The sequence below is a fragment of the Engystomops pustulosus genome, chromosome 4, assembly GCF_040894005.1.
Source record: "Engystomops pustulosus chromosome 4, aEngPut4.maternal, whole genome shotgun sequence".
In the NCBI taxonomy this organism is placed as follows: Eukaryota; Metazoa; Chordata; class Amphibia; order Anura; family Leptodactylidae; genus Engystomops; species Engystomops pustulosus.
The window spans coordinates 166,721,469-166,748,791 of record NC_092414.1 but is presented as its reverse complement, the minus strand read 5'-3'; the positions used below and the strand labels follow the sequence as shown (position 1 = coordinate 166,748,791).

Sequence of the window (27,323 nt, the reverse complement as noted above, 5' to 3'; positions counted from 1 at the left end):
GAATTTTTCGGCTGGTCTAAAAACCCCCCTACACATAGCAGAATTGTTAAACGTTTTAGTTTTGATGCAAGCTATATTATGGGAAACTCCAAAATTTACCAATCAGATGATGAGCGAGAAAGTAAAGATCATGCCTGAATCTATGGTTCACTCTAGAGGCAAGCTACCACTGGAGAACAGATGCTATGGCCCGGACGAGCATCCAACCGGGTGCAGGTGCGAGGAGGAGTGAGTGCGTCTCATCCCTCCCCTCTCCATTGAAATCCGAGTGGCCAGCACCATAAAACGGCATAACATAGGAGGTGTCCTATATTTTTCCATGCTCGATCATGGGGAGGTGAGACATACTATTTACTGAAGTGTATTATGATGATGGTTCTATATTACCTATTACTTCAGGTTCATTGCAATGTGTGAAGAGAGAGGGTCACATGATTTCTAACTGTCCATTGCCAATATACCTTCCAGGATCTTATTACAATTTTCATGAATATAAGCGTAAGGTCTCAATAATAATAATTCTTTATTTATTTAGCACACACAGATTACGCAGCGCTGCACAAAGCATGACAAATTGGTCCCTGTCCCCATGGGGCTCACAACCTACGAGTATGTTTTGGAGTGTGGGAGGAACCCGGAGAAAACCCACACAAACACGGAGAGATCATACGAACTTTTTGCAGATGTTGACCTGGTTGACTAGAACCCAGCACTCGAGTGCTGCAAGGCAGAAGTGCTACCCACTCAGCCACCGTGCTTAAAGGCCATCTATCACAAGGATCAAGGATTGTAAATCAAACACACTGACATACTCTGAATTTGAATTTGCTTTTCTTTTAGCTTGTTATGCCCTGTTTTTTTTTAAGGCTTTTAAAATAATGGAAATGATCCTGAGGGGCTCTGTGCTCTGTAGGTGTTAGTGGAGCCTGGAGCCCCTCAGGATCATTTGTATAATCTTTAAAGCATTTTTTCTTAAAAACAAGAAACTAAAAGATGAGTAGATTCTGCCAGAGGGAGCAAACCAGTGTGTTAGTGTGCTTGGTTTACCATCCTTGATCCTGGTGGAAATGTCCTTTAAAAGGGTAATTGGTAATGGACAGCTAGGACCACGTGGCCCTACATGTGCAGACTTTGGAATGGAAGATTATGAGGTAAAAGACATTTCTGAACCAGTATCAAGAAAGCAGTGGCGAGGATTAAATAAATGTAAAGTAATAAGATGTAAATAAATGGTAAATTACCTAATATCCTGCCTACACATTACAAAATACATAAGGTAAAGTGGCCATCCCCTCTAAAGAGAACATGTCTCCTCTCTCGAAATGTCTGTTTTAGTAAATAAGAATATTATCCAAATTTTAAGGATTTATTTCTTCTGGTTGACACCATTTCCTTTGTATTTTCCTGTAGCAGTCAAACCCAACTGGAGACGCCCAATTGTCAATTTACTTTTTAAATTTCAATAGGAATAACAGAAGAATGGTTCAAGTGAAGAACCAATAACAGAATCAATATTACAAGAGCAATACAAGTATTTACTAAGAGAGATATGTCAGGAAAGGTGACCTTTCACTGTGCAGTAACCCATATCAACAAGTAGTATGTTATTATATTATTCACTACTTTGGGCTTAGATTGAAGCTTAGGAGGACGAATGCAATAGCTTTACAGGGCCAATTGCTGAATGTATCCATCTGTATCTCACTATATCCCATTGTTCAGAATCTATATAACCTATATATTTCATCTGGGTAGACACAGAGCTAGTTCTGTATAACAGGATTACATCACCGCGCTAATACCAGGATCAGATACTTTCTGATCAATACACTGTGAATCATAGGTGACCCAGGTGCAGTACATCTGGAAGCCTATTTTATACTGTTATTACACCCTTATAATATCCGGCTATTGTGTGCAGTAATTGACTAAATAAACTACACTACTTGTTTATTTTCTCTGCTTACATTGCACCGTACCCACCCATACCGTGTTCACTTCAATTTCCCTTCACATCTTATAGTGATCACACTCACTTAAGTGACACTTAAAGAAGACTCGGAACGTCCCACCCTGTAACTGCTGTCCTTCTATTAACTTGTCATGTCACTTTCTAGTCCAGTAAACAACAGCAACAAGATACAGTACAAGCTGTTGGTTGTTACACTGAATTTCCTTCAACCCATTCAGACATGACAACTGAGTCTAAACATCCACTCAATGCCAAATCTACAAAGTCAGGATTTGTAGGCATAATTATAAACACGCCCAATGAGAAGGAATAAAATAGAGTATTATAGATGTAATTCTATATTTTCTACAGATGCTTTCATTTACACAGAGGCATTCATGTGAGCATGCATTAAAGGAACAGGTGGATACTGACATGGAGTATTTAAAGGAAAGATTCATGTCATGAATAATCCTACTGTTTACAAAAATAAAAATGCATTTCAAAAATACTTTCTATAGAAGGATAAAAGAAAAACAGAATTCTGGTACTTACCACTTCCACTTATGGAATTTGAGAGTACTGTATTCCTATAAATTGTACAGTACTATATCATATTAGTTTCTGTGTGATTTTCACTATTCAATGAATGAATCACAATAGGAATTGTTCCCATTACGTGTCAAAAAAAACATCAAAATCACATAATTCTGTTTTCCCTTTTATCTTTTTCAATATCACAATGTGTACAAGGGGTTAAAGGAACACTATGATCAGCTTTTACACCACTACATTACCAACCCCATCAGGTGTCATTTCTAGAATTTCCTTTTTATGTGATATCTCACCCATTTACCTGCAAAGAAAATCACCTCCAAAATCATATGCAAAGATAGCTGAGAAGAGACAACCTTTGCTTCATATGAATCATTTTTAGCAGCCAGGGGGGGGGGCATAATTTTAGACTTCTCTATCACATGCTATATATTGCTTAAAACCAGAAGCCTTTAGTATTATGTTAAAAATAAAATATTACCTTTCAAATCACATTGGGCTGTGGTAGTGTGTGGCAGTTTGGGAATGCAACCAGCTGAGAAAAATTCTTGCCTATTTCTTTAACTGCTAGTATCTATGGCCCTGTAGCTCAGAAACACAGCCCTGATGCAATTTTGAAGATGAGATTCTTAGCTTTAATATGATACCATGAGACCATGACTGTAGAGTCCCAGGCTGCGTTGATCAACTGTATGGGGTCTGCAATGAAGCTTTATTGTTCATTCTTGTTCCCTTGTCAGTCCAACATTTTTTTTTATCTAATTGTCACAGGTCCCATATAATAATTTGCTTGGAGTTACACTTATACTTATTCCTACTTACATTCAAATTCAAACATATAGAAACTATCTTGTACGTAAGTTGCTTTGGACAGAACACGTAGCAATGGTGTTAAATCAATGTACGGTAAGTTACATTGTTAAATTAAATAAGATAATAAATTAAAGATAAACTTTTCATCTCTGAAGAATTGGATGCTTGATTAATTCAATTTCCCTTAAATACAGTATAGGAGAATCTTATCCTGTAACTCTGTGCTATGCTCTTACTTTGGTATTTCTTATATGAATTATGGGTCATTAGATAAGTGGGTGTTACTAGTTGGAGAGTTTCCCTTCATACTCTCCAATCAATGCTGATGGCATGAGACTGTGCAAGGACACACCCTTCTGACCAGAAGTAGAGACACACCCCCCTGACAAGTTGTTGATTTATTCTTAGATGTCTAGGCTGAATAAAACAGCACATTGTAGATTTTTAAGAGGGGAGTAATACATTGTGGGGAATGTAAAAGTAGTAGAGAAAGTAGCATTTTCAATGGCTACATTGAGATAGCCAAAACGTAGCTTTGTAACCACATGTGAATAAAAATATCCTGAATCGGAAGACGGAGTGCTGCTACTTTCTCTACTACTTTAATATGCCTGGGTCTTGGGTCAGACCAATGTAGTCGGCACCCATACGGATTGAATCCCCCCTTTTTTCTCACTGTGCTGCCTGCCTGCACAACATTATGGGGAATGTATGTGCAGTATTTACTAAAGCTAGGTGCTAAACCTAATGCTAGCTTTTGCTTTAGGTTTATATATTGAAGAAGATTTAGTGTAAACGGGTCACATTGCTATCCACCAAGTGGTTCTAAATGATTGGATAATGATGGATACCATAAGAGCACAGCTGGATAGATAATGCAATGTATAGATCAACGAGCATGAGGATTTTTTAATTGACATGACATGTAGGACTGCTGTCTGGCTTTAAGAGCAGAAGACCTAGGTGACCATAATTTTCCAATCTCATCATAGTTACTTCAAATACATTATTTTCCATCATTATATCATTGACTGTGACTTCATCATTCCTGTTTCAGGCAATCAGGTAATGATGATTAAAATGGAATTTGCTCAGAAAAATTGTTATGGACTCTACATAAGATTAACCTTCTATTTCAGCTCATTCTCGCGCTTATTGTAAATGAGCATCCTTGCTCTCAAATAACTCTTTAGTATTAATTTCAATTGTCATAGTAAAATTATTGCCAAATTATCGCCAATCCTGTGCAGGATTTATTGCATAGATGGATAGTCCAGATAGCTGCATTCAAGATGGTGGAGGTACAGAGATTACTCATTTTTAGGATCACTTTTTCTTAAGCTTTTTCCAGAGCAGAGTCTCTACTGGTAGTCACAATTCATTTCATGTAAGGCTACTCTGTACTTGAGCTATGGCCTCTTTCTCTACCACATGATGGATCTAGATAAAGATCTGGCTACAGTTCTTCTTGATAGAGCAGACGGCAACCCTGTTAATGGGGTTGGGTCCGGTGGAACTCAAGCCTATCCACCTAACCTCAGGTCTTGTTCCTTGAGATTATGAATCTGACCCTTACCATGATTCTTAATTGAGTCTATTTTTTGGTTATCACTCTTGTCTTACTTTTCTGATTGTTTGTATGTTACTTTAATCCTACCCCTCGCTCTTTCTCATTTTTTCCATGTGATCTTGATTCTGACCCTTACCTTGATTTTTAATTCAATCTAGTTTTTGGGTATCACACCCTCAGATTGTTCGACTGTTACCCCTGCTACCCCTCTCTCTTACCGTTGGTTCTTTGTGATTCTTCAGTCTAGTTTCTGGGTATCACTTATGTTTTACTCTTCAGATTGTTTGTTACTTTAACCCCAACCCTTACTCTTATTCTTGGTTCCTTTTGTTATTATGCTCCCTAATTTGATCTGGATCTCTTCCCTGGTGATGATTCTTTGTTCCTGACACCACATCTTCTTTATCTCAATGGATGACGCCAATCAATGACTATTGTAGAGAACACTACATAAGGAAAGTCCATTCCTACTTATGGGGCCAGTGTAAAAGTATAGAATTTACACATCCCAAATGCAACTCAATCAATCTATCTTTAATGTATATTTACTCTTCACAACTAAAATAATTCATTTTTAGTATTTCATGAAACAAATAACCTTTATTTCATCATGTTGGTGACTATTTCTAAACTTGGCTGTGGATGGAATAATATGTGGACCCAACTTTACTGGGACTAGTCTTCCTTTTGTCCTCTGTGTCACTCAGACACAATGAAATGGCAGCCCCTTTTCTTATAAAGTTTGGGAAGGGACCATCCATTGTCCCTGCTCCAGACAACAACTCTCAATTTTGTCTGAAGTAGGCTTTAATCTGTATGCTCAGCAAGACCGCTTCCCAACAAATTAGCATAAAACACCGCAGGAGGCAAAAGCTACACGCAGGCAGATGCTGTTCGTAATGTGCTAACACCTCTTGTTTCAGCTGACCATTGTCACATTCCGCCTTGAAAGATGACAGATCAGGAGGCCACGGTTCTGCACAGATTTGTCTTTTGAATAAAGGAAGGGAAAATCACAAAGGGGATGAAGAATTGTGTTTTTTTTCCCTTTAGATTGAGGCAGAGTTATAGACTTCATCTGTTTTATGTCAATTAAGGCAGAATAAAGACACCTACCTAAAGCTTACGAATACAGATTGGGAAAGCCATAGATATCCCAGTGCTATCATTTCAATTTTATGAGTCGTTCAGACATGAAATATGGAAGAACTACATCAAACCCCATTTTATCATTTCTAATATAAAGACACAGAGGACTTGTCCTCTCAAAGTGAGATTTCATGACTTACAGAGACTGACAGAAATGTCAACGTGGTCTGTTAACCCTAACGTACAGAAGCCTTCACATTACAAGTAACGGAACGTTTTGTACATTTTTATTTGCCGCTTTACTTTTAACATTTGTATAGTTTTAATGAGACAGTCAAGAGGGGAAAGCTAGAAATAATTACCCTCATCTAGGTTAGCACTACAGAAAGAACTTTGTGCGACCTGCAACCGTGAAATGTTGCAGTAGTTATTGATATTTGACCTTCAAAATCACTAGAAGCAACAAACATAACAATATAACTGTATTTTTATCTTTTGTGTTTTTATTCCTTTCTTACAGTTTAATTATTCTTTTTCTATTTTTTCCATATTTTTGTTGTGTGGAATAGTGTAGAGGTATACATTTTTTCTGTTTAGCACATCACTGGAGCAAGGCTGCAATACAACATACAACCTGTAGACAGGAAATTGTGCCATTTTACTGTGATTACGACAAAATTGTGACCTTTTTTTTAATACGTTCATCTGGATTTTAAAGCTCTATCAGGCAAAACACTGAAACTTGCGTGGCTAACTTTGCTGGGCAAGTGGAAAATTTGCAAATTTTGGCACAAATACGCAAATAGTTGCAAAAATAACAGAAAAACCTGGAGTAAATGACCCCCTTTGTTTTATGAAATCCAGATGTAAATGTGTCAAACAAAGGAATACAGTAAAATTGGTTATGAACATTTTTTTTTTTTTTTTACTTAATTTTTTTTTTCTTGGTATGTTTGCAAGTCAGGCAAAGAACTCAGTGAAAACATGGTAAAAATACACATAAAATATGAATCAAACATAGACCACCACTTCAAATTAGACCCTTGCATTTCAATCTGTGGGGTGGCCTCATTGGGAAGACACTACCAGTTGTCAGTGCGGCACAGGTCAAGACATGAGAAGCTGATTTAGAATTTTTGAGGGGTTGTCCTGAATTTGCAAAACATGATTGCTTTCTTTCAAAAATAGGATCGTCCCTGTTTACAGGTTATGTGTAGTATAAAAGCTCAGGTCTATTCACATCAATGGAGGTAAGCCCCAGTAAGAAACACGACCTGCGGGCACATGTGTTGTATTTAGATGAAAGTAGCCACAAGTCTACAAACACATTTCTTTAACCCCTTAAGGACGCAGCCATTTTACAGCTTAAGGCTCAGCCCGATTTTTTGGATTCTGACTTGCTTCGCTTTATATGGTTATAACTTTTGAACACTGTTACTTATCAAAACGATTCTGAGATTGTTTTTTCCCCACATGTTGTACTTCATTTTAGTGGTAAATTTTGGCAGATAAGTTTTGCGTTTATTTACAAAAAAAGAAAATGTGATGAATTTTTTGAAAAATTTGCCATTTTCGAAATTCTAAATCATCACGTTTTCAGGCAGATAGATTTACCAGCTAAATAAGTTGCTGAATAACATTTCCCATTTGTCTACTTTACATTTTCATAATTTCTGAAATGTCTGGATAATTTATTTTGACGTCACGCGGCTTGCAAATAGAATATCGCTTTTCCGGATTTTCAGAATTGACTATTTTGGGGATAAATACAGTTTTGAATGAAATTTTACATATTTAGCATCAAAACCCCCTATATAACCAACCCATTTTCAAATCTGCACCCCTCAAGCTATCAGAAACAGCTTTTACGAAGATTGTTAACCCCTTGAGATCTTCATAGTAATTGAATCAAAATGGAGGTGAAATTTAGAATGGTCATATTGTTCCCTTATACGTTCATTTAGCACCAAAATTTACACATTTCCAAAATATAAAAAGAGAAAACCCACCATACAATTTGTTCTGCAATTTCTCCTGAGTACAAAGACCCCCCACATGTGGCCGTTACTTGTTTTATGGGGGCACAGCGAGGCGCAGAAGGGAAGGAGGGCGCTGCAGCTGCCAGGAATTTAGTTTCCTCATTGGCCCCTTTTGAAGGCTATAAAATTTTCGCTTTTTCGTTATTGGGGCCATGTGACGGCATTTTTTTTGCGGGATGAGATGCTTTTTCCATTGTTACCATTTTGGGGTTGGTATCACCTATTGTTGAAAATTTAGGAACTTTTTTTGAGGGCAGGAGTAGAAAAGCATCAATTCTGTACTGGATTTTTGACTTTTTTTTTTTTGGTGTTCACCGTATAGACTAATAGTCATGTTATCTTTATTCTATGGGTTGATACGATTACGGGGATACCAGACATGAATATATTTTCTTACGTTTTACTAAATTTGTCAAACAAAACCCTAATGTGGGGAAAAATCTATAATTTTTGTATTGCCATCTTCCAAGTGGCATAACTTTGTTACGTTTTTGGCTACGGAGCTGGTTGATGGCTTGTTTTTTGCGGGACATGTTGTACTTTGCACCAGTATCATGTCTGAGTACATATGGTTTTTTGGTCGCATTTTATATCATTTTTTGTGGGATTGAAAAGGTAAAAATCATAATTTTTGGAGGGTTTATAACAGTTTTTTTTTACGGCGTTTATCGTGGGGGTTCAATAATGATTTACTTTTATTCTACGGGTTGTTACGGACGCGGTGATACTATATATGTGGGGTTTGTGTTATGATTTAGACTTTTTTTTTGAGTTATATGTCTCTTTATATGTTTTGGGGGTTTGGGGCATTTTTAGTGATTTATGACTTTATTTTTTTATTGAATAACTTTTTTTTTTACTTTTTCACTTTTATACCATGGGACATGAAGAAGCAATCTTCTGATTGCTTCTTCATGATAATATTCTGCAATACTCATGTATTGCAGAGTATTATCAGTGTCAGCCTATGCACTTGCATAGGCTGGCACTTTGCCAGTAAGATGACGTCACAGACGCCATCTTACTGGCAATTCTTGCTAGTAACTCTGGGGTCCAGATCGGACCCCAGAGTTACTATAGCAACGATCGGCGCCCCCCGAAAACGGTTCGGGGGGGCCGATCGTGGGGGAAAGACCCCCCAGATACTTGTTAGATGCCGCGGTCGCGCTGACCGCGGCATCTAACGGGTTAAGCACCCGCGATCGGAGACAACTCCGATCGCGGGTGTTACACTGGGGTGCCGGCTATTAGTTACAGCCGGCACCCCGTGTTTCCCGATGCCGGTTCGGCTCTGATCCAGAGCCGAGCCGGCATAGGAGCCGTGGCGGATATATCCGCCACTGAGCGCTAAGTCACTGCGCTCCGTGGCGGATATATCCGCCGCGGAGCGCGAAGGGGTTAAATCTATGTTTTGTTATTGTAATTTGTTTTTTTCTTTTGGCCATGATAAGGACCCAACGTCACCATGTTTTGGCTTATTAGGGCCTCATTAGAAAAGTATAAGTAGTCCAGCTTTAGATTACATCTCTGACTTTAGAAGGAATGTACTCCATAAAGCACATGTCGATGTGACAATTATTAGAAATAATCGTTGTAGGTTGATGTTAATTGCCATGATTATGGGGCAGTGTATAGCGCCCTTATGGTGGGATTAGACCACATTTTTTAACCATACATGTGTTTTATCTATTTGTTGGTTTGCAGATTCACTACTGTGTTTTAGAGCAACATTGGTTTTTGGAGCAAATAGAATCGGACCAACTCTTCTGAAAAATTCTATGAAAGTTCTATGCATCAGGTCTTTGATAATTCGCTCATCTCTAAGTGCTGATTTCTAATTGGAAGAGGAAGAACAGCCCATTCTTTAAAGCAATTGAAATCAAGTATTATTACGACTAGAAGATGTCTAGAACAGGTGACTTGCTGTAGTATCACTACCCATTTAGGTCAATAGTCATACATATTATATCCTTTTTTCTTCCTAACGCAGGTTTTTATGGATGTACAAAAGGTTCATAACACTTTTATGAAGTCATAGGAAAATCAACTGTTTTCTCCTTCTCCAAATCACTCAATATCCATTTTTCTTAAGAAAGCGACAATTAGTATATTTGTTATATGCTATTATATGTTTTTATAGATTAGCAGCAAACGTTATGGAGGACCGTGTAGGGAATGTGGATGGTTGTCTCTATATCTCTATGACATGTCAGTAATTTTATTGGCTTATGATCTGTGTTTCAGAAGCTAAATCAACAAAAAAAATTAGCAGCTAAATCACACAATAAAATAGTACATCTATTTTAATTCAACAACTTACAGTCAAGCTCAAATCTGTGATCTCGCTTCTTTTATGTGACTTGACATTGTGCCAATAAAGTCCTTGTGTATCCCTGACGATAAGGACGTGAAATACAACATACATTGATCATATAACAGTTTACAATGAATAACCTTTATTTACTGTACATGGAGCTGGGAAAAACACAATATTATAAATTTGTGTATTTCTAAAGATCTATAAATCATATTTTCAAAAATAATTATATATTTTTTCCTTGAAACATATTGATAAATAAGTTTTACTAATGTGTTTACTATCCCTGAAAAAAATAGTAAGAAAGTAAGAATATAAAAATAGCAAAATCTCTGAGATCCAGTATAATGTACATACTAAAACACGGTATACAGTTTTAACTAATAAAAGCCCATTGTTAATTATAAAAACAAGACTATTAGAACATCACAAATGTAAAGCCTCTTAAGGAACTGTCAGGGAGAGAATATGATCAGCTAACATGTAGCACAACCCCATAGAGAGCTGATGGATTTTCTACATCTGATACTTGAGTACAGATCGATGGAAGGTCGCAGAGGTTAAATGGTGCATGTATCCCATGCGACCCAGGGGTCATTTATTTGGCCATTTAACCATCAAATACAATAGTGGGTGGTTAAACAGATCAACACTGTTCAGGGCTTGCTGGATTAAGCAACTGATCTATTGGACATTGGGGATTAAAAGTCTTTTGTCATTATCCGTTAGCACTAGAGCCATATCCTACATAATCTTTTCAAAGTAACAGGGCTGTGTAACAGGCAGCTCTCAAAACGGATGTCTACAGCAAGGTGTCTAACAGCAGACAGATTGTTAGAAAAAGTAGAAATGTCAGGCTATACTTGTCAGGCATTGCTGACACATGATAACATGGAGACACAGGCAGTGATACGTGTACCTTAATTCCTTCTTTAGTTACTAGTCTTTTGCTTGAGACAATAAAGTACACTGGGGAAAGTGGAGAAAATACACCTGAGTGTAGATGCGCTTAGACACGTTTGTCTTGAGCGATTTCATGAATGATAGGTGTATGCTTCATGTCAGATACCCTACTTATCATGTGTAAACCCTATCCCAAGACAATCAAAAAAAAGTGGTAACTGGGAAATCTTCTAGACAGTGTCAGATGTTGCTGAATGAATGTTCCGCTGTCAGGTTGAATCCTTGGAGATATTCTGATTTTTTTCTCTATATGGCAATAATATTCAGAACTCATTGCACAATACTGCAATCTTGCAAAATACTGCAATATCCTTTGACCACTTTGTTTTTGGTGTTGGAGCTTCTGGACCACTGTCCTTATCTCCAAGCTGCAGACAACTTTGACTTATTTGAATCCCATTTCTTTGCTTTGTATCCCTTGGTAAAAGACTGTTCGCCTGGCTCCAGAAACACGTCAGATATTTTGTAGGGATACAACAAGGCAACCCATTGATGCTTTAGGAATAGTCCTGGGTACTGCCATTATAAAGATGGGGGAAACTAGGGGTAGTTCATATCTAGCAGTACTCTCTATCTCTCAGACCAGCTCAGACACAGGCACTTCCTGCCGGCAAGCAGCAGTGTGCAGAGACTTACTCTACAAGCTAGAGACAATATAAGCAGAGCTGACTCTGTGTTTTATTGATTAGGCAAGGTAGCAGAGCTCAGTGTGTCATTGTGTCTTATATGCATCTCATGAATCTGATCTCTCATCTCTCTTCTCTCTTTTTCTATTTGCCAGATATTAGTAGAATGTTCAGATACTAAATAAAAGTGTAGATAAAACCTGTACCCTGATAATGTAAGAACATTGTCAGCACACAGCATCTCATAGCACACAGGGATTATAAAGTGTTTGCATAGAGAGTCCCCATCCACACTCCGTCCATTGTAAAGTAAGGGGTTAAAAATGACCGTTATTGTGTAAACATCACTAGGGGATTAAAATTTGAGAATTTTTTTTCACGGGCAAACCCTTTTAAGACTTGCTACACAAAGATTTTGTACATATGGCTATAAAACTTCCTTGGGTAACATGGACAGGGTATAACTTACATACTTACATAAGGGTCTAATCAGGAGAGTAGACAACTACAGCAGTAGGCTACCTTCAGTAATAAGGTGTTCACTTATGCAGGTAGTATCCTCAGGAACAGGACTTTTAATCTTCTCCCTGGTTAGACCGCAACCATAGAATGTTAGGGGGACATTTGTCAGTGCTTTTACACCAGTTTTCTTGCACACTGCAAAAATTTGTGATTACAGGCGGTCCCCTACTTAAGGAAACCCGACTTACAGACAACCCATAGTTAAAGACGGACCCCTCTGCTCACTGTGACCTGTGTAATTTGTAAAGACCTGTAAACTTTCATTAGTAGGTCTTTACGGAAATCTATTCCAGGTCAGATCTAGTGTAGTTTTGCCCAGGAACCGCGCCTCTCAACATATATATCAAGGGTCTTATGTCTTTATATATATCCAACAGGTTATAAGGGAGCGCGGCCTTTATCATACACACAAGCATGACCAACGGCATATGATAAATTCTCCACCTAGTGTTAAACTGTCAGAAATGAGGCACTTGTGGTTATATTATACGGTGAAATCTTCTTTTTACAGTTTGGTAATAATTTTGGCATTACCATGGGATAATTTTCCTCTCAATACAACTTTATTACAATTTTGCTAAATATTAATTCTACAGGTACTCTGCTTTAAGACTGAAAAAATTTCATTATAAAATGAGCTGGAGATTTTTCCATCTAAGTTTAAGTTGTCTAGTTAATAGCAAACATGGGCCATGTTCTCTGAACTTAATCCAGAATCGGGAGCCAACTACTGGTTTATTGGGTGGAGCCTCTTAAAGATGTTTTTCTCTATCTGTGACCACAACAGCCAAGGCCGAATACCACAAATAATAGGCTAAAGAAAAAGTGTATTTATTTACAGTATTTTTATTTAAGTATTGCTTAAAGTCTGTAAAACAAGTAAAGGGCATAATCTAGGGAAATTGCTAAAATCTTGTCACAAAGAAGAAGAAGACATTATATAAACATATGTTTTTTGCACATTGAAAGCGATTTAATAAAAGACAAGCACGTTTTGAAAGTTGGAACTCACCCTTTGTCTCCTTTATGTTGGGATGTTCCTTAGTTAAGCCTGTAGATGTCACTCTTGGTTCTATTGCCTATCAACTTAAAACAATGCATGACATGTTAAATGTGTCCCTGTGTGTACGTGGCAACAGAGGAAAACACGCTGACGTGTCATTTTACCTGGTTTCACCGGCAGTCACCTTATTTTTACCCTTATTTATCCTGTTATCCAGTGATACCTACTGTACTTTTCGTATTTAGCCCAAAACAATAGCAATTAGAATTATCTGATAGATGGTGGCCTGTACTCGGAGGTCTTATTTGGGCCACTTTATCTTTCATAGTCCATGCGGAGGATGCCCTACTACACTCCATTTTGACTTGTCTGAGGGATTTGTCTGACAGCCTTCTTGTCTATCTCCCCTGTGAAGATACAGACTGAAGGGAATTAACTCTAGATGCAGATTTCCGTTGTAGGTTTTATTTACAGACATTCAGAGGCTTAGGTTAGATACAACTGACCAAACCAATACTTGGCCATGAAAAACGGATGTTCCATTTTGTATCCATCTGTCCGTTTTGTCCAGTTTTTTTCATATCCTTCGAAATATAAATAAACAATTATAATTTTGCCGTAAACTTGTAGACTCTCAAGAATGTATCCTAGCAACCATGTCTTTTCCACAGATGACTCTAGGATGCCATACAAGTGCTGTCCGTGTTTTTCAGTGACCCAGTGACTTGTATTGTACAGTCAGGTCAGTGAATGCAGTTCACACCAGGATCTACTCTATATTGTAACGGTACAGACACGTGGTCAATTAAAACAGGCTTGGGAAATGATCCACTAAATCATATTGCATTTTGTGTAACCTCGTATTGTCAGTAAATAAAAAAGATTACCCATGCCAGCGAGCATGAGCCCTTACAGGTCAGGTATGCTAAGGCTCTGTGTGTCTGTAAAGGTGGTCTTCAAAGGCAATTTCCATTAGATGTTTAAGTCATATAAATCCAGGGGCATTCGCAAGTAATAAAGCAAAACAAGTGACACAATTATGAAGTCAGATATAGAGTGAGATGGTTCAAACAACAGCACAGACTACATGGAGAAAGGAACTGAGTTAGTTAAAAGTAAACATGCTTGCCTGCCTAACTTGCCTAACTGATCTCCTTTCAATACAGTGCCACTTGTCTTCCTGGTCCCATCTCAACAACTAGGAAACGCCTGGATGTCCCACTAAGCCGTTGACTGCCTGTGACCCACCTCATCCAATGACTCCAGATACTACCCAGTGAAATTCAGAACCACTGTGCTGGAACCCTCTGCTAAAATATAATCTTACATTGTGATCTTTGGTCTGTAAATATCTCATGTTAAACAGATATTTTAGATATCAAAATATTAAAAGTACACAGATGGAAGTAAAATAACATCCCCAAAGGCTTTTCATGGTGGCCCCACCTTAAAACTCGAATTTTGAAAGTTTACTATTTCAAAAAGTTGAAATCAATGGAATGAAATTTTAAAGGACATCTACCACCAGGATGAAGGAAAAGGGGAAAAATTGGTTACAACAGCTCACCACAATGGACAACCATCGTTTTTGTTCATAAGTCCTCCCTCAGCGTGAATGCTGCCATGCCGACTCCAGGAGCTGCCATGCCGACTCGAGGAGAATCCTTCATCCTGGTGGAAATGATGGAAGATAGATTATCCAGCACTCATAGAATAAAAATACATGCTTGTATCCATTTTTAAAAAAGGGAAAGAGTAGAATGACTCTCTTGACTTGCTTTTTTTTTTTTTTTTTATATTTTGAAATAAAGGACCGTATTTTTATTCTTCAAGTGCTGAATCATCCATCTTCCATCATTTCCACCAGGATGAAGGATTGTAAACCAACACAGTTACATGCTTGTGTGTACCCCTTCTGGAAGGATCTGCTCTTCTTTCTGCTTCTTCTGCCCTTGCTTTTAAGAGAAAAAGTATTTTAAAATTAGGCAAATAAGCCAAGGGGCTCCAAAGTCAATTAACAGCTATGGAGTCTGGAGCCCCTGAAGCTCATTTGCATAAATTATAAAGCCAAGAAGAGTGGATCCTGCCAGAGGGGGCACACACCAGCATGTAAGTGTGCTTGGTTTACTATTCTTTTTCCGTGTAGATTTCCTTAGCTAGTTTATAGGCATATCTGAACAGTATTGCCATCATTATTTTAGTCAGCATTGTTTTGCACTGGACTACATATTACATAACATTTCCCCCAGATGCTTTCACATTACACTTACAGTCGCTTTCCAAGTTTTTATGCCATAATATAGTACAATGGGGCAAATTTACTTACCCGGCCCATTCGCGATCCAGCGGCGCGTTCTCTGCTCTGGATTCGGGTCCGGCCGGGATTTAAGAAGGTAGTTCCTCCGCCGTCCACCAGGTGGCGCTGCTGCGCTGAAAGTCATCTCATCGCGCCGGAATCCACCACCTCGGGCCAGGTGAAGGTAAGCGCTCCCCAAGCGACACTTTTCCGGTTTTTAAATGCGGCGGTTTTTCCGAATACGTCGGGTTTTCGTTCGGCCACGCCCCCCGATTTCCGTCGCGCGCGTCCCGGCGCCGATGCGCCACAATCCGATCGCGTGCGCCACAATCCCGGGGCAATTCAGGTACAATCGGCGCAAATCGGAAATATTCGGGTAACACGTCGGGAAAACGCGAATCGGGCCCTTAGTAAATGACCCCCAATATCTTTTATTTAGATAAACTTCCATATGCAGACATTTAATTTATAACATCTTTCTTTTAGGTGTGAAGGATTCTCCCTTTCAGATATAGGTGTTGATAAATCAACAGAAAGATCTTTGTACTGTCCATTCAATTAATAACCCCAAGTATATACTTCTTGGTTGCTTTCCTCCCCACTCTAGGTTGTACAGTATAAGTTCTTCTTATACACTGGTGTCCAAAATTGTATTTATCATTCCATGTGTTGACTGCCGGGTGATTTGTATAAGGTCAAAACTACACCCTAGGCAATGCTATCCTCTACATTGAAGTCTCTGTCAAAGACAAAAACCATGGGCGAAAAGTGGCTAAGCTGCGGCAATTATAGTATATTGATTGTGAACTGTATATAGCCTCAGGCTAGAAGCAGAAAATGGACAGATACCGGTTTATTTATTTCACAAACATTATGAAAACCTATTGCAGACCTCTTGGGATGAAATTTGTAGAAAAATCCATCTTAAATATGCCAGTTGTGTAATAGATTTGCCACATACTTCACCAACGGTGAAATGAGCCCAAAGATGTCCCCACACTGGGACAATATAGGCAGTCCCCGGGTTACATACAAGATAGGGTCTGTAGGTTTGTTCTTTAGTTGAATTTGTATGTAAGTCGGAACTGTATATTTTATCATTGTAACCCCAGCCAGAACTTTTTTGGTCTCTGTGACAATTGGATTTTAAAAATGTTGGGTTGTCATAAGAACCAGGATTAACAATAAAGCTTCATTACAGACACCTCTGATAACTGTTACAGCTGATCAATGTAGCCTAGGACTAAAGTAGAATATATTACCAAGATCCAGAGGTCCGTTTGTAACTAGGGGTCGTCTGTAAGTCGAGTGTTCTTAAGTAGGGGACCGCCTGTACTTTCTAACTGGCCAGAACCTTAGTGGAAAAAAATAACCACAACGATCTGTATTTCTCCTAAAAACACTGAGGTGAAATTATTAAAACTGGTGCATTGAGCGGGTGTAGATTTCAGATGTAGTCTCCTCTGGTTTTACAATTGATACACTTGGGCAGATTTACTTATCTGGTTCTGTCACAATCCCAGAGGTGCGTCCATTTTTTTGCATCTGTCGCTTCCCTGCTGAGGTCTTCCGGAGTTCACCTTCTTCTTCCCTCTTGCGACACAACTTGAATTGTAAATCCTGCACTTACTCCAACTCAGTCAGGTTGTCTGTCAGCCACGCCCCCCGATTTGTGTTGCATGCAAGTCGGCGCAATTGCGCCAAAATCCGATCGTGTGCGCCAAAAACCCCACTTAAATGCAGCCAAATCGGAAATAGTTGGTAAACATGATGAAAATGCGTTGGGCGGACCCTTAGTAAATGTGCCCCACTATGTTGGTAATGGGGCTTTTAGACATTCCCCCTTTATGTAACACCCTAAAATATGTTGTTCATAGAAACTTAAAGAAAGTAGTGCTGGAATCCAGCAATAAAATCTGCAAAAAAAAAAAAAGATATATTTCTGGCATTCAGTTGCAAGTAAGTAGGAAAAGCTGCCAACAAATGTGCACTATTTCTAAAAATGGAAATCTGTCATAGAACCCAATACAGAACTATATTACATCGGACAGGGAAAGCCGCCAATGTTTGTACAACCTCAGGCCTCAGGCATACAGCAAAGTCATGTACCCTGAACCGTGATATACGGAGTTCCAATGGGTTGGGATCACCTTGAGGCAATGTTTGTAGGCCTCATGATAGGGAAAGATTTTGGTGCGGTTCTCGACCTTGTAGAGGAATATGGCTGTACCGCCTTTGTGATTATTATCCACCTCAGTATAGCAGGTTTCTAGGAGGCAAGTCTCACCATTTCAGTAGATTTTGTAACACTTACTGGATAATGTTCTTGCACTGCAATGCAAAAGATTAAGTCATGCAGAGAAGGAGCTATATTTAAAGCAGCGAGTGCTGGCATGGTAAATAGCCCCCGATACGTGATTGCATGCTTTTTTTTATTTGAGGTGCCTGACCTACTAGCTGTAAAGTGAATATATAATGCAGTGTAATTCTCTCTTTTCTCCACAGACCACAATTCCTTTCATCTCCAATGCAAATGTTCACGGTACATCCTTATTTACATTACAGTGTGTGTGCTCAGCCCAGCCCCCAAGTGGCTCTTTCATTTTGCTGTAAGACAGAACAACGTTGATGTTTTCCATGTCCCAATCCTCGGATTAAGGATAGACTCTTCATTCTGTTAACAGAGGGAAGTATAATAGGCAGGATCAAATGTGCTGTCATTATAAAAATTACTAACTGAACAAATATACAGAGTAATTCACATTGTGGAGTTTATTTTCCAAATGCAATATTGCCATAAAATGCAGATTTTTTTTGCATAGTTCTAACATTAGTGTATGATGTTCCTTGCACTTAATGAATGCTAAAACGGCTGCATGCAATAAAAATAAATTACAATCTCTGACATCAATTATAATATCACATACATAATACATGGATTAATGTACCCCCTACTGTACATTATATGTGTCTCACAAATCACCATGATACACCATGACCATATTTCCTATATAGGCCTAAGAACTCGAAGATGACTTGTGATCTGCCCATTATGTACAGTAGGGGGTATATTATTTTCTTGCGGCTGTATTCTATTATTTTATGCAATATTGTGACATCATTATTATAAAGCCTTCACCTAGATTTAGGGGTAAATATACTTCTGATTTCTATATATCAAGTCTAAGAGTAATTTGTATTTCTATTCATCTCCGGCTATGATTTAATATGGAGTCTTCACATTTATCGTTTTTGTATATACATTTTGTATTGTTTGATTTGTTTTTCTGCCTATTTTATGTGTTTATTTTGAAGGGATCCCTATATGATTTGGAGCAGGTTTAGTTTTTAGTTCTACACAGCCCTACACATTATATTCAGCTAATCCTAGCCCAGAAGCAAATGCAGAACGTTGCCTTGCTAATTCCTTTCTGCATATCACTTATGGAGGAATTACAGATGCACAGAGTGTCATACGTACAGATACAGAGCGGACACTTTGCTGCTCTCTTGCTCCCTTTCACACGCTCTTAACGAACCATTCATTTTTTTAATTGCAGAATACATATGGATACTTGAAAGCTTTCCCAAGGTTTTTTTTCCTCCATTCAGCATATCATACTGTGCTCATGAATATACATTAAGAAAATCAGGAACAGGTGTTTCCAAGGTCCCGTTCCGTGGGAAGCAACATAAAATGCAAAGCATCTTCTGGAAGAGATAAGAAGGGTCAACCTTCCTCCGTGTCTGTGGACAGGTGTCACACACCATCATTAAAATTCAGCGAAAAAAGAGAAGTCATCATCTTATCCACCCAGCACACCCTTGTTACTACTGGAAGCTAAGGAAGCCGGCTTTCTTCCACAGTTACATAAAGAAGTGTTATAATGATGATAATTATCATAGGTTTTAATGAAATTGCCAGCTAAAAAAAAAAATAGCAAGGTCTTATGGGAAAGAGAGAAAGAGTGTAATGATGAGTGGTGTGACGGAGGTGGCAGCATGTAAGATTAAAGCATTAAGCCTGAATAGCCTGCTATGTCCTTTGCATTAAGTCTCATTCAGGCTGCCCAAACATTATTTTAAGTGACATTTTCTCTATTATTTCAGCTAGCACATTTTAATTGGGAGGTATGATTGATTTGACGAAGGGGGGGAGGAGATAATGGCCTATGCTCTATATTTAATTGCCAGTTAAACTTTGTAACAGATTAAGGGATTCTTCCATATATTGGAGGGGAACCTCTTCTCTTTGCTTGGATTAAGCATTTTATTGTGGTGCCCTTGAATGGGAGCTCGATATCAGTCCAGGAATTGATGGGACTGAATTCCTTTTGCCTTTTGTAAATGTCAGTGGTAATTTTTCTTAATCATACTAACACCACAACTTCATTGACCCTTCGGGATCCTAAAACATGAGTCCTTATATCTCCAGCTAGCTACTGGCACGTCTAATATGATGCTTATTTCATGACTTTACATATAAGAGCAGATAAAGGCGGCCCCTTACTTACGGACACTTGACTTACAGATGACCACTAGTCGCTGCCCCCTGTCATCTCTGGTGAAGATCTCTGGATACTTTACTTTGGCCACAGGTTGCAATAGTCAGCTGTAAGTTGTCTGTAATAAAGTGTCAGCTGCAAGGTGTCTATAACAGAAGTTTAATTGATGATCTTTTTCCCATGTCAGCACAAAACTTTGAATAACCAATTGTCACAGGGACAACAAGATTTTATGTCTGGAGTTACAATAATAAAATTTACCTGTTCCGACTAACATACAAATTCAACTTAAGTACAAACCAGAAGAACTTATCTTGTACATAACCTGGGTACTGCCTGTACAAAAAAAAATTAATTATGCTTCCTTGTAATTTATACAAGTTATAGGCTGTTATGTTTAGGTATCACTGAGGCGGTTATTGCAATCTGGAGAACAGGGGATCAAAGTTCCTCTGATCCATTCTAAGCTTCCAGGTCTTGCCAACCCGAGGGTCTCATAAATGAGAATGGAGCACAGCACAGAGCTTAGAGCACAACTTAAACTCGGTAGTCCATGTGCAATGCAACAGATCAAGGGGATTTGTGATCTCCTATTCTACTGATTATAGGGTGGGAGGTCCAACAACCAAGACCCCCTGTGATTATACATTTAGAAAATATTTTAATAACACAACCCCTTTAACTATAATGTATAATTTATAGTAATGGTCTCCCCATATGAGATACCATCCTCTGCACTCAATCATGTTACTCTCCATGTTTCAGAATCAGCTGATTGCCAACAGCTCCTGTTGCTCCTGCAGGGGAAAGAGAAAATGGCATGGGCTCAATTAAAGTAAATGTTTGGCCACCTAACACATGGATTAGCCAGGACTGCCAGATCCAAGATTATTAGTAGCTCTATTTGATGCCATCAGATAGGAGACCCTCCTTTTATTGAATTTTATTATGACAGTTTTTTCATGGGCCAAACTTAAACCAGTGCTCAACCAATCAGAGTAAATTGCACCAAATTTATCATTTTTAGGATGTCTTGAAGAAAGTGAATTAAATCTACTATGAGATTCCATTTAAATTTACAACAATTATACAGTGGAGAAGGGGGGGGGGGTACAGATTTTTGCACCCAAAAATTCACATGTCCATAATTGTGCCATTTTTACAAGGCAAACATTGCAATTATACTTCCTATTGTGTGTCCCTGACCTTATAGGGTGTTTCTTTTTTGGAAAGTGATGGCAAAACACTGGGATTTATTTTGTAAATGATGGAAGTCTGACCACTGTTACCTCCACCTGATCTAAAACCCAGAGGGGCTGTGGGGTTGTTTGTGAGATGTGTCTTTTTCATTTTTATTATTATTTATATATAGGTCACCATGAAATCCATGGTGCTGTACATTCAATGATGTGTTTACATTTAAGAACAAGTTAGTAGAAAACACACAAAACTGCACTAAGCCGGCACAAGTGAATAGAAAATGATGCCTGTGAGGGCTCACAATCTATATGGAGACTAGGAGAGGGATCATAGCAGTGGGATTATTGTGTGCTGTGAGTAATTCCAAACAGAGGGGTTTTCAGGTTGTGTTTGAGGGTTTGGAAGGGGGTGGATAGGATGACATGTTTGAGTAGGGGATTCCCTGCTATTGGGGAATGTGCAGAAGAACTCCTGAAGATAGTTGTTAAAAGAGTACATAGTAGGAATTTGAAACCTGTGAAAGGCCCAACATATAGGAGAGGGAGATCCTAAATGGATTAGCCAGACAGCAGAGTCAAGGGTGAACTGGGGGGGGGGGTGTTTGAGAATTAGCTGGGAGAACACAGAGAAGAATGGTGCAGTAGTCCAAAAGGGAGACGATAATGGCATGGACTAGAACTTTGTAGACTCCTTTTTGAGGAAGGGTTGAAGGTGGTGGCATCAGGTTGTAGTGAGTTACTGGATGTGGAGCTTAAAGAGCTAAGGATACTCCAAGGCAGCGGATCTCAATAGGATGATGAAGACGATGGAAGGGAATTGGTCAATCACTAGAATTAGTAGAAATTTGAAACATGATGATAAAGATATTTTAAGAGAAAAAATGAGGAAATGGTTAAGAGATCTTGTGGAGTATTATCAGATGATTGAGAGGAAAGTTTGAAAGAAAATGCAAAAATAAGAATCTACTGAGCCTTTAAAAGGGTTTTTCCACGAACACAAGTTAGGCCTAACTTGCTATATACTTAGTTTTGTAGTGAGCACCTGGTTTCTAGGTTTTGTTTTCTCTGATATCTGCATTCTACTATTCTGACCTTCTGCCTGTATTCAGACTATGCTTGTGCCTTGTATTGCACTCTTTGTTGTGACCTGGCTCTGAATACTATTCTTTTGTGTTTGTATTGTCTTGTCTTTGTCTCCACGTTTTGAACTTTCGCACAAGGAGGGAACATCAACCAGTTGACCCTTACCATTTAGGATAATGTGATGCAATTTAGTATGGGCATTTGGGAAGGGGATGTTTTTATATGGGCCATTGTCTCTGTCTGAGTCATCTATCTGTTCCCAGACCCTACATTACAAGAATAGTGGATGAACAGTCTGCAAAAGGTGGAAGGGGTAGAGAATATGGGAGTGTTAGAGAAATGATAAAAATGTTTTATGATGAGCCCTAGGGGGACAGGGACTGATTTGGCAAGCTCTGTGCAGTGCTGCGAAATCTGTGTGCGCTATGAAAATAAAGAATTATTATTATTATTCATGATTATTTGTAAATGTATTAAAATGTTACAAGTAATGGTGTAGTCTGTATGTATAAAAGAGAAAATAATAAAGTGGAGCCATTAATTGTGATCAATAGGTCTGGGGGAAGGGGCTTTTTTTTACCCTGGTCAGTCACTGTGCAGAGTATTACAAGACTTACAGTAGTTTCTAGACATAAAAAGGAAAAGTTCCTTGCCCACTTATCGACCATAACATCATAGTATATTCTGATCTTAGACCAACACTTTACAGCTGTCAATATCCCTTTAAAAAATTAATATAAAACTAGCATAATTTACTAAGTTCAAGTTTGCTACTTTGTTTGCTTAAATATTATATCCCCAGGGACAATACTTAGTTTGATATTCCCTACAGCAAACCTGATTGGAGGAATGTCTGAGATAAGAACACTAAGATGTGAGTTTCTCTGGGGAAGAGAAATCTATAGCAGTAAGACCACATAAGCAACCATATATACATATATAATTGGCCAATCTAGTTCCTGATAAGATGTCATATTAAATATAGAATCAAAAATCTACCATGTAAAGAAGATAGACTCAGCAGGACTTAGAGTTCTACCAGGAGATGCCATGTATGGTAACTATAAAGTATAATCATATCTCTAATTACTGGCACCTATAAATTATACAGCTTCCTTCACTCATTGGATCCATTTAGTATCTTACCTGGCTTTAATTAGCCACACAACCTGAATAATTTACACATGCTGGTAATTAATAGTAACTCTTCTCTAGCTCTAAATATCCCCTCATTGGACTTGCTTATATCAAGAAAAGACATGAGATGAGACAAATTAAATATACATTGGAAGAAGTCCAAAGATATAAAGTGTGGGCTCCAAAGCAGACGAGCCCATAGGGTTTACAAGAAAAATCGCCAACACAACAGACATTCTTGTCCTTTTCAGGAGAATCTATCTGTACACGTCAGAGGAGCCCCTCCTGTGAGTGATGATTAAGAACAGGCGGAGGGACATGGGGGTTAGGCTGTATTAATACAAGTGTTAGTCTACTTTAGGATGAAATCCAGAAGCCATAAAAATACAGGAAAAAACATTGCTTTTTAATTATTGTTCTATTCCATTGTTTATCCCCCCAAAAATTGGCATCCATGTAAAATAAAATAATAAAAGGTAACAATTCATATTACCTCCGTTTCCCTAGAACGCCAATATGAATAAATAAAAAAAAGGAAAGCAATAGTTAATTCATATTGGTGTGCCATATTTGTGCCTGTGATTGCATGTTACCCACTAAATGTAAATTGATTTTAAGATGCTGGTGTCTGCCTGTCCATGTAAAAAGATGTATTTTCTGATATTTGTTGGGTTCACATGAACAAGCTGATGTGTTTTTGTACTTCTTTTTATACAAGTATTTATTTATGTTTTTCTATTCTATAATGAAATGTCCTTTCTAGAGTTCCCTCTTCTATGGGAAATCTCCCCCGTTTACCTATAAGATGAGTCAAGATTAGATGCTGCAGGGGGAGGGAAATATGTTTTGACATATTAAAGATTAGAATCTTATCTTTCAGATTGCCCCAGGCTTGTGGTTCTGTGAGCTACAGAATGAGAAATAAAGACAGTTAAATGAAAGGCTGGGCATTGAATTAGCTGCAGCTTGCATTGCCAACTATGGGGCACATTTACTTAAGTTCACCGAAAGTGCATTCTTTACCAGAGTTCACCGTCTTTTTAGTGGCGCATCGAAGTGCTTGGGCTTGAAAGTTAAATCCTGCGGTCAGTCTGAATCATTTGGACAGTGTGACGGCACGCCCCCTAATTTATGTTGCATGGAAGCCAGTGCAACTGCACCAAAAAGGATCACATGTGCCAAAATCCCAGCACAGACACTTCTTAAATACCTGTGCAAGCCATGTAATTCCCGAAAAAGGTGCACAGTCCGACGAAGGTGAGCGGCGCGACCCTAAGGCTACATTCACACAAAGGTATATACGGCCAACATATATACAGTGGAAATACGTCCCCCATACACTTCTATGGCCTCATAGCAGCACACGTGTGGCACCGTACCCCTCCGTAGCCCATAGAAAGATAGGACATGTCCTATCTTTCTACAGAATACGGCGCCATGCGCTATATATTCCTATGGAGAGCCTACTGTACCCTTTGTAAATGAGCCCCTTTGTCTTTAAGTCCCTATATCTCTGGTTATACAGCTCACAGAACCACAAGCCTGCACGTGACTGTCCATTCCCTGTTGTTTTGACTTCGTGGTTTTCCCAAATCCATCGGGTTTTCCGTCAGCCACGTCCCCCTGATTTCTTTTTTTTTCTTAAACTTTTTATTAATTTTGTAAACATACAGATACACATATACACAAAATCACGACAAATGTTGGCATATATGTTGAATCTTTCCAGAGTGAGTTAGAGCGTTGTCGGTTCAAGTTTGTATTCTTTTGCTGTTGTTAGCTAAGTTCGCCCCCCCTGATTTCCATTGCATGCAAGCCGGCGCCAAAATCCAATCACGTGCGCCAAAATCCCAGGGCAATTTGGTGCAAATCGGAAATCGTCGGGGAGCCCGACGAAAGTGCGCGATTCGGACCCTTAGTAAATGAGCCCCATTATGTGGGCCAATCCCTGCAATAAGCAGTCCGGGGATTGGCCCAGATGTCATGGATGCAATGTTAAGAGCAGAATCAAAAGTGGAAAACTCCTCTCGTAATTGTCAGGCTTTAATTAGACATTTATGTTATATTGATTCGCTTTACTCCTGGAAATGCACATGTATGTATCTTTTGGTAATGTATGTTGCCATTAGTTGTCAATGTGGTTACGTACTTTGACACTTTAAACAAAGATTGGACTTTTTTTTTATTTTTTCCATCCATTTGCAGAAGTAATAAAAGAGGAGCAGAACATTGTGCCCTCCTAAGAAGATTTAGCTATCTACAATTTCGGAGAGCTGCTTTCACAATTCTTCTCACCCTTGGAAGCCGTTGGTTACTACTGCGACTGCAAAAGGAATGGAGGTGAAGTGCATGCGCAAGACATCAGCATCGCTCTGCAGAGAGAAGGCATGGGAGAGGCTGAATAATAATTGGCAGGGGGAGTGAATAATCACAGGTGGGCGGGGCCATGAGGTGCTCAAGTGACATAAGCCTGTGAGCCTCAGGCTAATTAACACATTTTTATAAACTTATTTTTCTACTTACTCCAGAGGCTGCAGAACAGTGCCAGCAACCCCCTAAGGTAACATGCGTGATTGTGTGGCTAGTCTACCACCAGTAATCTGGTAGAAGATGTCCTTTAAGGTCTCAATGTCTGGATAGAAGTTCACCAGTCTCTGGATACTACTGAGCAGAAAGAAAGGAGTCCTCAGGAGTCGGGTAACCGATTGCATTTTTAAATTGTTGTGCAAGTTGTTTAGATAATAAAAATGATACAATACAATAATATAACTATACAATACTTTTGGTGTAAAGACTAAACTATAGACCGATATGTTCATAATCCTGGCTTTGTATGAATGGCATGTCTAGTCTGCATTTGATCTAGTAGGTTTAGTTTTCATTATTATTATAGCTTGATATGTTAATGTTCCCCAGAAATGTTTGGTGCCCCTATACACCCTAAGCAGATGGTCAGGATGTCTTCACATTTCCTTCAGGGCAAGTTGGCTATCAGCATGAATAATTGCTATGATTAGGTCTCAAGAGTTTTTGGAGGACAACTACTGGGTTTACCAGGGAATATCTGTGACGTTTAAAATTTGTCTTTATAATAATAATTTTTATTTATATAGTGGCATCAGATTTAGTAGGACTTTACAAATCATAGAGGACATATACAAATAAAATACTACATTACAGAGTACAACCAGTCATATGCAACAATAAGAGCGAGGGCCCTGCTCACTTCTAGCCTATGAGGATGAAGGTGGTGACACAAGAGCTTACAGTCTATGAGGAAGAGGGGGTGACACAAGAGGTATAAGAGCTTGTATAATGGTCACAAGAGATTACAGTCTATGAGGATGAGGGGAGTGACAAGAGCTTACAGACTATGAGGATGAGGAGGTGACACGAGAGCTTACAGTCTATGAGGATGAGGGGGACACAAGCTTACAGTCTATGGGGATGAGGAGGTGACACAAGAGCTTACAGTTTATGAGGATGAGGGGGTGACACAAAAGCTTACAGTATATGAGGATGAGGCGGTGACACAAGAGCTTACAGTATATGAGGGTGAGGGGGTGACACAAGATCTTACAGTCTATGAGGATGAGGGGGTGACAAAAGAGGTATAAGAGCTTGTATAACGGTCACAAGAGCTTACAGTCTATGA

The 27,323-nt window shown here is 38.8% G+C and overlaps 1 long non-coding RNA gene across 1 annotated transcript; it reads left to right on the top strand.

Moving 5' to 3' along the window:
* Positions 1–249: 249 nt before the first annotated feature.
* Positions 250–23,042, top strand: LOC140127615 (uncharacterized). Its single transcript, XR_011855030.1, has 4 exons — positions 250–337; positions 9,722–9,932; positions 18,250–18,286; positions 19,305–23,042. It is a non-coding gene; the product is annotated as an uncharacterized lncRNA (long non-coding RNA).
* Positions 23,043–27,323: the final 4,281 nt, after the last annotated feature.